Source organism: Taeniopygia guttata, chromosome 1 (genome assembly GCF_048771995.1).
Source record: "Taeniopygia guttata chromosome 1, bTaeGut7.mat, whole genome shotgun sequence".
Lineage (NCBI taxonomy): Eukaryota > Metazoa > Chordata > Aves > Passeriformes > Estrildidae > Taeniopygia > Taeniopygia guttata.
The window spans coordinates 113,398,678-113,413,238 of record NC_133024.1 but is presented as its reverse complement, the minus strand read 5'-3'; the positions used below and the strand labels follow the sequence as shown (position 1 = coordinate 113,413,238).

At 40.7% G+C, this 14,561-nt stretch overlaps 2 long non-coding RNA genes across 3 annotated transcripts; one reads left to right on the top strand and one right to left on the bottom strand.

The window, feature by feature from the left end:
- Positions 1–18: 18 nt before the first annotated feature.
- Positions 19–5,455, top strand: LOC115497172 (uncharacterized). 2 transcript variants are annotated; one of them, XR_012058348.1, is made up of 4 exons: positions 19–157; positions 1,783–1,927; positions 4,641–4,742; positions 5,239–5,455. It is a non-coding gene; the product is annotated as an uncharacterized lncRNA (long non-coding RNA). The 2 variants fall into 2 exon arrangements; XR_005981840.2 differs by having other exon boundaries at positions 4,641–4,753.
- Positions 5,456–8,740: 3,285 nt separating this feature from the next.
- On the bottom strand, positions 8,741–12,907 carry LOC140685126 (uncharacterized). Its single transcript, XR_012058349.1, has 2 exons — positions 12,678–12,907; positions 8,741–11,827 (listed from the first exon to the last, which is right to left on the bottom strand). It is a non-coding gene; the product is annotated as an uncharacterized lncRNA (long non-coding RNA).
- Positions 12,908–14,561: the final 1,654 nt, after the last annotated feature.

Here is a 14,561-nt window from a genome sequence, read left to right as displayed (position 1 = left end):
AAAAAGGAATAAAGAGCGTTCAAAAAGTGGCTCCGGGCGTTGTGTCTTTGCGGCGGGTTAAGTTCTAGCCAGCCGGGCTCTGGTGGAGGAAAAGGAGGAGGAGCAGGCGAGGTTTTCTCGCTGCCGGCGCCACGACTCGGCTTCTCAGGGAATGGCGGTATGGTTTGGGTTAAAAGGGACTTAAAAGCTCATCCAGCTCCACCCCCTGGCGTGGGCAGGGACGCCTTCCAATGTTCCAGGGTGTTGCAAGCCCCAGTGTCCAACCTGCCGGGGATCCAGGGGCAGCCTCAGCTGCTCTGGGAATTCCATCCCAGGGGTTCCCCACCCTCCTAGGGAAGGATTTTTTTCCCAATATCCCACCTAAACTTGGGATTTTTCAGTGTGAAGCCATTCCCTGTGTCCTGTCCCTCCCTGCCCTGGAAATTGTCTCTCTCCAGGTTTCCTGGGGCTCCTCCAGGCCCTGCAAGGCCACCCTGAGCTCAGCCCAAAGCTTCTCCTGTGCAGGGGAACAATCCCAGCTGTGCCAGCCTTTCCTCCCAGCAGAGCTGCTCCATCCCTCTGCTCATCCTGGAGCCTCCTCTGGGCTCTCTGCAGCAGCTCCAGCTCCTCCTGGGCTGGGACAGGGCTGGGGCAGCTCTGCAGGTCTCAGGGCTCTCACCTGTGGGGCTCAGGGACACAATCCCCCCCTCACCTGCTGCTCCCACCATTTGAGATGGAGCCCAGGGTAAATCTGCTTCTCCAAAGCTAAAACTATCCTGATGGACTACAAGAAAAGATCTCATCTTCCTCAGAAATCACTTGACACTGCTACCTGAATGTGGGAATCCAGGGCTTCCCTCTGGCTGCCCTGGCAGGTCTGGGACCCTGGCAGGGGTCAGGAACCCCCCTGGACAGAGCCCCCAGAGACACTGGCTGTGATCTCTGTCCATGGAAAAGAATTTTCAATCTTACAGGATGAATTACAAGCTCTGAGTGTTTGATAAGAATAATAATTAAGTGTGACACGGGTGCAAGAGTAAAATTTTAGGTTTCTAGATAAGAGGTTCAAAGGGGACAAGATGGAGGAAATTGGGTGTGTCTTGTCCTTTCCTCCTTCTTCATGCCCTCCATGTTTCACTGTGGTGTTGGCATTTTTCTGTTGGTTCAGGCTGGGGACACACTGTCCAACGTAGGTGACAGATATTGGCACGTTATTGTAAATCCAGCACAGGTAGTTTGTGGTATTTAATGTTTGTACCATCCCACTGAGGGCAGAGCCCCACACGCTGCCCTGCAGGACAGAGCTGCGGCAGGGCAGCAGAACATGTTAGAGATAAACAGAATAAACAACCTTGAAACCAGCACAGATGAATTATGGCTTCTGCTTTGGCAACGGGGCAGAAAGACAGAGACTTTCTACAATCTCAGAATCACCAATACCCACAGATTCCGACACCTGAACTTATTCCTGGGTTGATGGTGCCCTAAAAGCACAGTATTCCCTTTTGTATCCCACACAGAACTAGGGGAAGACACCTGTCTCCAGTTCCCATTCCTGTAGTCCCCAAAGGCACAAATGGATGCATTTAATTCCAGCAGGTTCATTGCATTCACCAAATGAGAAAGGGCTGAGCACTGACATCAGAGTGAGGAGCAGCCTGGCAAGGAATTGAACTGTAGGATTTGCACGTGCCCTGTGTGCTGCAAACACAAATTGCTCCTCCAGAACAGACAACAAGTTATTCTTTACTCCCCCAATATATCTATGCACTAAATTTATCAAATATTTTCTACATTTTATAGGGAAAGGAGTCACAACACAGCTCTGGGAAAGGAAGGTGTGGATCTGTCTGATCCTAGCAGGTGTGGGAGTGAAAGGAGAAGATAAAAAATGCAAAATTCAAGGCTACAAGAAAGAAGCCAACACCTGTCTTGACAGATATGTGAGGTTTGTTTCCTGAACAACATTCAGTTGTTTCCTGAACAGGACAGAAAGCCACAAACTTTTTTTATTATTCTGAACTCAAGGTCTTGTCCTTCACTTGGAAATTCAGTGCAATGGGTATCCTAAAAGAACAGTTTTATCCCTAAGTGGATCTCTAGCAATAGCATGCTGGCTCTGTGGATAAACAAGGAACAAATTGTCTCTGCTCTCACTTTTCAAGTGAAAGTAGGAGAGGAAATGGTTTTAAGTTGTGGCAGGGAAATGTTTTTTTTTCCCTGGCAGAGTGGTCAGACCTTGGGATGAGCTACCCAGGGAGCTTTGGAGTCACTGGAATTGTCCCAGAGGAGTCTGGATGTGGCCTTGGGGACAGGGTTTGGGGTGATGCTGGTGGGGCTGGATGATCCTAAAGGGCTCTTCCAGCCTTGTGATTCTGGCCTTGAACACCTCCAGGGATGGGACATAATATTTCCACAACTCATGGCACAAACAGATTACAGTTTCAGTTGTAATGCCAAATATTTTAAGTCACTCTTCATCTCAAGCTTCAGAAACACCAATCTTGTGCTGCTGCCACATCCTGCCCTTCACAGAGAGGAACAAATCTCCAGTGCTCCTCACCTGGCACCTCACACTGCTCCTTTCCGTGCCTTCACCTTGTGCAGGAAGTCCAAATCCTTGCCTGGGCACATCAAAAGAAAGAAAACAATTTCCAAAGCGAGCTCTGAGCTCTGGAATTCACTTTCTCTGTGTCAGCTCAGGTGCACTGCTGAGCCCTGAGCCTGCACAGAGCTCAGCTCTTTGTGAAACCTTTCCACAGGCAGGAAGGGGCTGCGCTTCAAATCCTGCTGCCATCAAATGCACTCAGCTCCACAATGAATATTTTTTGATTTTTGAGGTTCCCCTACCCTGGAAAGGTTTATGAATAAATGAGAAAACTGAATCAAAGCCTCACCATGCAAGGGAATCTAAAGCAGAACAGGCAAAACCAGTCCCTGTTTCAAGACAAGCTCCTGTCTGTGTTGACACAGAATTATTTAGAGCTGTGAAGCTGCTGGAGGTTCTAGTTTCTGTAATATTGTAACTTGGAATTAATCATGACAAGCTTTGACTAAAAAGCTCAGAATTTTAGACAAGCTTTGACTAAAAAGTTCAGAATTTTAGACAAGCTTTGACTAAAAAGTTCAGAATTTTAGACAAGCTTTGACTAGAAAGTTCAGCGTTTTAAATTGCAAAAACGTTCTGTTGTTGTTATTGTTTTTATTATTCAACCAAGGCCTTGTGTGCACTATTTTACTAAAATAGAGTTTTCTAAAATAAGATTACCATGTCAGTCAGCTCCTCTTTACAGAGGGTGGAAGGAAGCCTTGGAAATAACAGGGAGTAACATCAGCCCTCAAACCTGCCAGCTGTACCTTGTAACCTTGGAGTAGCTGAGCTGCTCTTTTTGACTTTACTGGAATATTTTAATGTGCTTTGTGACCAACTGGTTCTTCCTCCTTCTGCTCCTTAAAAGCTTTTCCAAGGATTTTTTCTGGGAGGAGCTTTTCCTGCTGTCAGTGTCTGTGGTTTCTTGTTTAATATTAGATATTATTCAAAACTGTAAATGCTGTAGAGATGTCCAGGTTCCCCAAATATACCAATTTATGCTGAGCACCCTTTATTCCTGCAAATGCACAATTGCCTTCATGAGAAAACTGCATAAAACCCATTCCTCACAAAGATAAAACCCTCTTTTAATTCACACAAAATGATTAGCACAGGGCTCATCTTTCTGTAGAAGTTCAATCAAAGTTATTCCCAGGTAATGTCAGAGATCTGAATAATTCCCCTGACATCTTGGAAAACTTTTCGTATTCTGAGTTCTTCACCAAATATCAAAATTAAGCGACTTACATTAAAATTACTGCAAAAAGGAACCGGACTTTAGTTAATGATTTCCACAAAAATGCCAATTAAAGTTGTGTGGTTTGCTTGATTAGTACTATAATGTAATATTCACCTTTTTTCTAAAAGTAATTATATTTGATCACGTTGCAGCTTCGTCACCAAAGTTGTATTTTCAATAATTCTGTAATAAAATTGGTCTTGCAGGGCTTTATCAAGAGATTTAATTGAGAATAACTTTGCATCTTCTGGAGTGTTAAATTCCAGCAGTTCAGGCTCTAGTCCTGCACTAATATCCATGGTGGCAGAGGCAGAAATCAATTATCCTCACATCCAGATCTGATTGCAAGAGCACAAAGATCGATTCTTCCATACAAACTTTCCTCCTTTCAACTCTCAAGTTAAATCAGGACTAAACAAAAGTGGGCTGCTGAAATTAAATATGTGGCGGTCAGACTGGAATGTAGCAAGATATTTAATTACACTGCAGGTCATTTAAGAAGTTTGCCATTTTTCCTCAGGACCTGTGCTGTTATTTAACAAATATTTTGGATTTTTAATATTATTCACCATGTTCTTTGTTCTATTAATTGTGCTGATTTTGGTACAGAAATGATCAAAGGGATTGAGACTGTGCATGTAGTTTTTATTTGTAAAAAAGCACTTATGATTTCTTTACAACTTCACAGATATCACAAAGTATTTAAACATGGCAAGGAGTAGATTTAGACTGAAGGCGCCCAATTCACACTAAATAACCTGTGGTCAGTAAATGAAATTATTTTTGAAGAAAGTTTAATGTGAACTTGGACTTTTTTTTTTTTTTTTTTAGGACAGGATGTGGACGAGTTCTCCCAGAACATGTAAAAAGTGCATTTACAGAATGTATTTAACAAAGAGAAAATCCTGATTGTGCAGCAATCCTGAAAATTCTGTAAATTCACAGTCAGTAAAGAAGGGAAGGGAAGGGAAGGGAAGGGAAGGGAAGGGAAGGGAAGGGAAGGGAAGGGAAGGGAAGGGAAGGGAAGGGAAGGGAAGGGAAGGGAAGGGAAGGGAAGGGAAGGGAAGGGAAGGGAAGGGAAGGGAAGGGAAGGGAAGGGAAGGGAAGGGAAGGGAAGGGAAGGGAAGGGAAGGCAGGACCAGGGAGGCTTTTCCAGCTTGGGAATCTCCAACTATGAGTATGGAATTATTCCATCGACTAGAATCCCAAAAACATTTGTCAATATCAGGAGTAAAGGGCAAAATATATTTCTAAAAGCATCATTATTATTTTTCATTTTATTAATTTTATTATAATAATTTCATTATTTTATTTGTTTTGCTGAGACTTCCTCCTTTTAAGCCAGCATTTCAGAACTAAAATTAAGGTTGTGATAATCTTATTGTTATTATTTTTATGCTTATTTGAAAGTGCTTTTCCATTTCTCCAGCTGGATCTGTTGCACAGCACCAGAGATGGAAAATCCTGGTGGAAAAGCATCCAGAATCGTGGTGACCCCAACCAAAAAAAGGCAGACACAGCACCCAGCACTCCATCTGGGCTAATGGGATCAGATTGTTCTCCTTGGATTAATGCTGGAGTTGCTGCCTCAAAAAATAACCAGGCACTCATTGAGCACAGGGAATCTGTGAGGGAGGCAGGGAGAGGTAATTTGGGGGTTTTCTGCACGAATGAAAAGATTTCAGTGTTATTTAAACCATCTCGAGTTCACTTGGAACTGGGAGATCCTAAAGGGAAAGGAACTCTTGGTGAAAAATGAGCCAGGGGGTGGCTGAGGTGTGGGGAGAAGCCAAATATCGCCATAAAATTCAGATTTACTACATGGGAATGCTTCAGGGATGCACAGGATGAGATTTTGGATGGAGAGAGCCAACAAATGGTGAGAGCAAATTTTGGGGAAAAAACCCTTGGGGAAAAGCAGGAATTGAACATGGGAAGCCAGGCTTGGTCAGTTCCTCATTTGTTCTTTCAAGCTTTCTTTAGTGCTGGAAAAACATGGTTTAAATTCGAATTATATGCATGGTGATGGGTGAGAGTATCTCTAATTTAGTGTTAGGTATAGAATTATTATCAGTTCTTCTTAATAGATTATTAATATATATAATTTAGTAATAATGATGTAGTAATAAAGTAATAATAATGTAGCAATAATTTATATTACTAATATAATATCAAGAGCTGCTGAAACCCCTGCTTACTCCACACAACCCTCATTGTAACAGCACTTCATATTTGCTGAATTATATATATATATATAAAAGAATAACCTCAATTTGAAATCTCTGGGCATAATCTGGATGTGATGTTTTGTATATAGGGAGAGTTTAAGTGAAAATTACTTTTCAAAACATGTTTTTATGTGCATAATTTAATTTATTGGCTGTTTTGGGAGGGATGTTGCTATAAGTAAACCACTGAGGAAATCAACAGAAAATTGAATTTTAAAGTAACTCTGTCTGGCTTTGAATGCACTGGGATTTTTAGTTTTACTTGCTTGGGTGGGAAAGCTGAAGGAACAAAAATAGAGATTGAGGCACAATCAACAGAGGTCCTGAGGTTTTATTTTCATGAGAGGACAGACCCACAGTGATGATGTCAAGAATTCCACTCAGAGGAAAAAACAAACAAAGCAACATTGCTGTGGAATTCTCCAGTTCCCTAAAGAAAATAAGTGAAATCTTCATTTTCAGTCCATTCCAATTAATAAATGTGTCTCTTTGCAGCCAGAAATGGATGGTGAAAGGATAAATTGGAGATCAAAAGGAGCCCTGGGGTTCCAGCATCCACTGAGGTGAGTTAATCTTGTCACATGAGAGAGGAAAAGTGACCAAAAAAAAAGAAAAAAAAAAAAAAAGCTGAAACTACTTCCTTCTAAGGAGAAGGATCAGTTTGTCTCTGGAAAAATCTCATTTTAATAAAAATTTAATTACTCACTAAACTGCACAGATTTTTATCCCTCAGCAAAGACACCCAGGCTGAACGGAGCCTTAAAAAGATGAAAATAAGGAAAAAGTAATTTTAAAACTCCATTTTTTGCCTCACCTAATTTATGTTTCCATTTATTGCTTACTAAGCCCAAATAATGAATAGGAACAGCTGCTAATGGAGTGGGATTGGTACAGATTTGAGGTTGCTTTAATTTGCTCTTGATTAAAAATTGAACTCCAGGTAAAATTTGTTAAGGTCAGAGGACTGATAAGGGTCTTCACCAATATTTGCATTCTTTCATTAGGAAACTCCTAATTGGGATTTTCCTTTGGAGGAGGAAAATCAATGGAATCTCCCTTTTCTTTACAAGCCTTTGTTCTAAAAGCTGTGGCAGCTGAAATTCTGGGTGACCTTAACTGCTGTCAGATTTCATTGGAAATTGGCCCAAGTGAAACCAAGAGGGGCCATTTATGATTTTAATACAAAACAATGTGGATTTTGAAATACATAAATCAGTCTACACCTCCTCCTCCTCCACCTGGAGACACAAAATCCACTAAAATCAACCTCTGTACCTCAGGCCACCAACCCCAATCTAACCCTGGTATCCTGATCCTAATTCTAGATTTCATTAATTAAAAAATAAGTTTTAATGTTCAGGCTATATTGGATGGGAAAGTGTTGCACTGTTTAACTTTTTCTCTTAAAATGTGTTTTCTTCTTCTCAGGCTTTATTTGCCCAAATCCAAATCCCAGAATTTTCTTGCTAACATTGGGGAGAAGCTTCTGGCCATTTTTCCTGTACAAGCCACAATTCACTTCTACAATGATGATGCTGAGTCTGAGGAAGAGGAAGAGCCTTGAAAGACCCAGAATCCACATTAAAAAAATGAAGAATTTCAAAGGGAACCATCAGGAATGGATGTACAAACATCTGACCAAACAGAGAAATCTGGCAGAACTCAAAAGGAAATTATTTATAATTCTCTTTCCAAGGAAGATGAGTCAAAGCACCGGAAAATGGGAGGAAATCCTTTTGTGTTTTCAGAGACTTTCACAAAAGGCTTAAATCAGGTTCATTTCAGTAGCCCAGATAAAGAAAATTGGGAGCACTGTACTGAGTCTTTATTTTAAATACTACAGTCCTGAGAAAATGAAAAATTCATTGATTATGAGGCTGAATAATGTAATGTACAGCCCCAAAACAACCCAAAGGCTTTGAAACACACTGAAATTAGGCAAGGAATTATTTAAATGTTGCTTACTGGCTACATGGGATGTATTTATTCTGCTAGAAATGCTGAATGCCCAGCTGGCCTCACCCATTTCCAGTACAACACAGGTTCTACCCAACATTTGTGATATTTCCTGGGGTTCTGCCATTCTCTTCTTATCAATTTCCCCTCCTGTAACCTTTTGCCAGTCAGGAAAAAAAATCAGCCTTGATTAAAACCCACATTTTAATTTAATACCACATTAAAACTTGCATTATGTGGCACCTGCTTTGCCTTCCCCACAATGTTTTTTTCATGCTCAGAGAGTTTCTCAGCACTTGCCTTGCTACCAGAACCTCTAAACACCTCAAATATTAAATATTTGCCCCCACTAGGTTTAAAATCTTTTATTTTTAATGCTCCTTAACTCCAACCAAAACTGCCATGGTTTCCTCAGTGTTAGAAATGAGAAGCTTGACTCAGCTAATAAATCAAGCAGCAATTCAATTTATTAATTAACATGGTAACCTGTGAGCAAAGACAGCGCTGAGTGCAGTGGTGGGGGAACAACTGCACACTGATTGTTGGGCTTGCTGGTATTTATTGGTCATATTCATGCATATTCATAAGCTTTCTATTAAGTTTCTATTTAATTATAAGTTTCTATTTCCCATTTCTTCCATCAGCTTTCTGCAGTTTCCATTTCCCAATTTTTACGTGAGCTTTCAGCAGTTTCCATTTCTACCTTTTGACGTCACAATTCTATGCTTTTTATTTTTTATTCTGTGCTTATTCTAGGATCATCAATCTATGATGGTGATGCTGGTTCCTTTCCAATTTCTGTACTCTGCTGTGTGCATCCCAGGATGTGTGTGCAGCTGGTGGGGTCCAACTTCTGTTTTCTAAGATCATTAATCTATGGTAATGATGTCCATCTTCCCCTTTTGAAATCATTAATCAACACCCTTGATGTCTATCTTCCTTCTCCAGGAGCTTGGGATAGAGTCTCTTCCCTTTTTGTTTAAATCCTTTATACATTCTAAAGCTACAGTTTAGACTCCTTAGTACTCAGCAACATTCTAAAGTCATAATTCAAAAATTCTTGTTACAAAACAACTCAAGACTCATACATTTTAAAGCTACACTTTAAAATCCTTAATACTAAGCAACATTCTAAAGTTATAATTCAAAATTTCTTATTGCAAAGCAGCTTAAGACTTATAATTGTTATTTGCAAACAAAAGATTGGTTCAAAAGCCTTCTTCCATGCTTTCCTTGGTTGTTTATCAGAACTCATCTTTATAGCTCATAGTCCCATGGCTGTGCTCCACATATTTCACAATTACAATTACACAGTTTGCCTTTATTTACCTGACACGAAACACAGCTTTGTATTTCACACCACAGACAAAGCAGAATTCCAGATTTTTGACCTTTCCTGCACCTCAGGTGGTTGTGAGATAAGGTCAGACACTTTTCAGAAGCCCTGGAAGTGTGTCCCAGCTCCTCCTCTCAGTCAGGTACTGGCAAACAAAGGAGTGCCACACATTTTAAGCCTGGAAAAATTCAGATTCCAAATGAATGAACCTATTAGAATGAAGGATTTTTTTTGAAGATCTCCTCTTGCAAACTCAAAAGAGACTCATTAATTAAATGTACACCAGGAGACAACATCCTGCCACATAGGGAATGGCAAGAATGAGTAGAAATTGAAACCCCAGAGTGACAAAGGAAAATTCAGCTTTTAGATTCATTTCCACATCTCCAAACACAGATAATTTAAGGTATTTCACAAGATATCCTAAAATAATTTTATTTATTTAAAATTTATTTGATTTTTTAAATTTATTTTTTAAATTTTAAATCTATTTATTTTTATTTACTAATGCTCCAGCTTCCTCATTATTTAGTCTGCAGCAAAAGCAAACAGAAGAGCATCCAGGATGATTTCACTGCTCTGTGATGACCCAAAAAGTTACTGAGGTCCCTTCCCAGCTCGTTAATAATTAAGCCCCAAAGTAAACTGGCATTCAGCTGCAGGGAACTTTCAGTTTCCACTTCTGATTTTTTACCTCATCTGCAATCCCACCCTGCAATATCAGTGACCTCAGAACCATCCAAAGCATCCCAAAAAGGAGTTTAGGGTGAGGGGAGCACTTCAGAGGCAAGGCTGGGAGCAGCTGGAATTCCTGGCTCAGGTCCCTGTGCCACAAAAACCTTCCCTTGGGAATTCAGCTGCAACACTCCCAGTCAATGCTGCTTTCACTTTCCATTCCCTAAAATGATGGCAGCAAAAAGCAACTTGTTATTCCCTGATACAGTTCTGCTGCTTTCATTTTCTATTCCTCAAAATGATGGCAGCAAAAAGCAACTTTTTATTCCCTGCCACAGGGGTGCCTCCACAAAACCTCTACAATTTCAAATTCCTCTTGTATGAAAAGTGATAATTAAAGTTGATTTTCATACAGCAGTCCTGAGATTCCTCTTGTATGAAAAATGATAATTAAAGTTGATTTTCATACAGTGGTCTTGAATTGTGCTTACTTGAATATCCTTCCTTGAATATCCTTCCTCTGAAGGATACAAACATCCAAGGGAAGCACATCCTTACATGCCACAGAAATGTGTTTTTTTCTAAATGTGACGCAGGATTAATTTGGATTAAGAGAAAAAGAACTACCACGGGATTTTTTCTCTCCTAGATTACATTTATACAGGAGAATGACAACAGAGCAGAACTGAGCAAAGGCAATATTCCCAACAGCAGCTTTTGAGCTGCAGAGACAAAATCCAGCCAATTCGCTGAAACATTTCCTATTTAATGTTATTTATTCTGCACTGGCTTAATCTCTTAGCTGCTTTTCATCCACAGCACAGCATCCCAACAAAACTGACTTTGGCAGCCCCTCTGGAAGGGACCTGGCAGAAGAAAACTGAATCCTTCCAAAACTTTCTCCTCAGAAAAAGAGAAAGTTCCTGAATGGAGAGATACAAAATGTCCTATTCATCCCAGCTGGGTGAAAGCTGACTGGAAATTCAACAGGACTCTGAATTCAACATTTCACCAACTCAGGCCCACAAGAAAGGTGAACAGAATATATTTACACAAGATCAGTCAAATGTTTTGTTTGTAAAGCAGAAACATTTTATGATCTCCACCCACAAATGAAAATGAAGTTCAGAGAAACTTGTTGCATTTTAATGTTTATAGATCCCCTAGCACAGATGTGTCCCAGGATGAACATTGAATATTAATATTAGAGCTTTTTATTTTATATCAGGGGTCTTGGGTTGTCCTTGCTCTTTTCTCCCCCTGCCCAAACACAGGGGGTGTTTGAGATTATCCAGTGGAGCTGACAGAATTCCTTATGCTCCTATGAATTTTGGGATGGTCTGGACAATGCTTTAGGGAACAGCAAAAGCTTATCTGCTCAACTCAAGGGAAATCATGGAATGGTTTGGGTTGGGAGGGACCTTAAAGCTCATCCATGGAGGGACACCTTCCACTGTGCCAGGCTGCTCCAGCCCCAGTGTCCAACCTGGCCTTGGGCACTGCCAGGGATCCAGGGGCAGCCACAGCTGCTCTGGGAATTCCATCCCAGCCCTGCCCACACTCCCAGGGAGGAAATTTTTCCTATTATCTGATCTAAACCTGTAATTTTTCACTTTGAAGCCATTCCCTGTGCCCTGTCCCTCCATGCCCTGGAAATTGTCTCTCTCCAGCTTTCCTGGGGCTCCTTCAGACCCTGCAAGGCCACCCTGAGCTCAGCCCAAAGCTTCTCCTGTGCAGGGGAACAATCCCAGCTGTGCCAGCCTTTCCTCCCTCCAGCCCTTGGAGCATCTTTACACTCCATGTTTTTATCATCCTTCCCTTTCCTGCCAAGATAGAAAGAAGAGAGAGACACAAATTTGGCAGCCCCAGCTCCATTCTCCCCTTTGGCACAGCCTCATTCCATGGGAACCCAGGCACTTCTGTTATTTCATGGTGATCCCTTCCCTTCCCTTCCCTTCCCTTCCCTTCCCTTCCCTTCCCTTCCCTTCCCTTCCCTTCCCTTCCCTTCCCTTCCCTTCCCTTCCCTTCCCTTCCCTTCCCTTCCCTTCCCTTCCCTTCCCTTCCCTTCCCTTCCCTTCCCTTCCCTTCCCTTCCCTTCCCTTCCCTTCCCTTCCCTTCCCTTCCCTTCCCTTCCCTTCCCTTCCCTTCCCTTCCCTTCCCTTCCCTTCCCTTCCCTTCCCTTCCCTTCCCTTCCCTTCCCTTCCCTTCCCTTCCCTTCCCTTCCCAAAACATCATCCATCCCCAACAGGAGAAAAACCACAGGAGAACCCAAAAAAGTACATTTAAATGCAAAACTGAATTTTTATCCCTGGCTTTATTCCAGCATGGACAATGCAGTGGATTGAACTCTACCAGTAAGGCAAAAAGCTGAAAAAAAGGGCAAATTTTAGTTTGTTTTTTTTTTTGCCTTTTATTTACTTAGTTTCCCCTCAGTCTCTGAGAAGAATGGACACCTGATATCCAGGGGTGTTTTGTAAAGAAAGGAACCACCGTTCAGTCATGTGGGGGATTTTTTTTCCTCAACACCTAAGGCAAAATTTATATAAATCTACAGAAAAAAACTCCTTTATTCTTAGCAGAGCTGTGTATCTTCTTACTCACACTCACAGGCAAGACCTGTAGATCCCCCAATTCCCCAAAATCCATATTTTAACCCCAAAACCCCACTATTACCTGGTTTGATTTTGCTCCCAGAGGCAATTTCTGAAGTGTCAAACGTGGCCAAGTTGAAGAAAAGGTCACCATGGTGTCTTTGAAGCAGCAGTGACAGAAAAGCAAAGATTGAGTTTCACCCCTGCAAGTTTTCCTTGAACAAACAGCCTCCTCCCTCTTGCTCCTCCCATAATTGTAATTAATTTCTCCCAGAGAAATTAAATTCATCCCTGATCCAACCTTTGCTCAAGGCTTACATCCTTTCATTTGTGTTTTCTCAGGGCGTTTTCCAGTAGCTTTCCTTGATCCTGAAGGGATTTGGGCATCCTTGACAAGGCACTGAATTAATCCTTCCATCAAATGATCCCAAATGTGGCCTTCACTCGGTGTCAGGTCGGAATTCCAGATGAAATTGATCTCTCAGGAAGCAAAAAGGGTGGAAAATACACAGGAAAAAAAAAAGATTGCAGTCAAGATTTCAATGCCTGGAATGGGATTAGAGGAGTGACAAAAGAGTAAACACATCTTTGTGTCTGCTGGTTGTCAAATCATGATTTAATGGAAATTAAATCACTAATGAAACTGAAAATTAATAAAAGGACAGGATCGTGGCACAGTTAAGAAACAACAGCAAACAAAACCCCAAAACTTCATTAATAACCCAAAACTACCACACAAACCAGTGCTGTTCTAATTTAGACACAAATTCATTTTTATACAATGCTCCCACATGCCCATACAGCTAAAATTCATTATTTCAAAGTGAAATGTTGAAAAAGCTTTTTTTTTTTTTTTTTCTTCAATAAGGAGGTGTTTTAATCTGGCTTAGTTTGACAAGGAAGTGAGTCTTTTTTCAGGAAGTTGTGGTCAAACTAATTAGTAGTTAAGTTTAGATAGTGACACTTAGAGTGACTAGTGAAAGTATTGGACACGCTTTTGAAAATGAACACAAGGGGTTAAAAGTAGAGAGCTCTTAGGGGATGTGAAAAATGCCATTTACTTAGTTTTTAAAAGTTTAAAAGTGTATTAATAATAATTAAATGGTTATAAAAACAGTAATACAATTAGAGTAATAAAAATGTTGAGTTAGGACAATGACAAGACAATAAAAAGCAAAGAATTACAGATGTCCAGATGTTTTTGGGCATTGAGCTGCCAAAACCATGCCTTGTGAACAAAATAATAACCCTTAAAAGCAACAGCCTGTTGCATATTCATGTATCTCATACATGATGCATAAATTCCTTGCAAATTAAGAATTTTTCTGGTTTTTGTCAACTTCTTCCCCTTAATCTTGGTGGCTCCATAAAGACAGAGAGAAGGTGGAAGAATGTTTCTTTTCTGATGAGGAGGCTGTAACTCTTTATGGGCCCTGTCACTGTTATCTCTGTGTGAAGAGTTCCTTGATTATCTCATCTTTTTCTTGAGCTAGTTAAAAATTATCTTACACAGCATAGTTTCTATTTTAACACTGTGTTATAACCTAAAAATCTGTATTTAACACACTACTTAAGAGAATTAATACAGCATAACTTTCTAACATTACACATCTAATATTCATTGTAATATTTGCAAAAAGCCAATCATAAAATATGCATTTTTCACACTCTTTAATCAGAAAGACAAGAGAAGCCTGGGACCTGAGATGTCAAAAAAAGATGGGGAAAACATCCTAAGTGGGAGGAGATGATGGAGTGGCCTTGGCTGGACTTTTTTTGTATAACCATAGATTGAACCAATTTTCTCCTGCAACACAGAGACTGCATTATTAGAAAGATACAATAACTTAAGACAAAAAAAGTGCAAGAGTAGAGTAAACAGGAAAAAAATAGTTGAGGAGGGTGTGGTGGTGCCCTCAGTCTGCAGGGATGAAGAAGATCTCTGTTCTCAAGACCATCAGCCCCA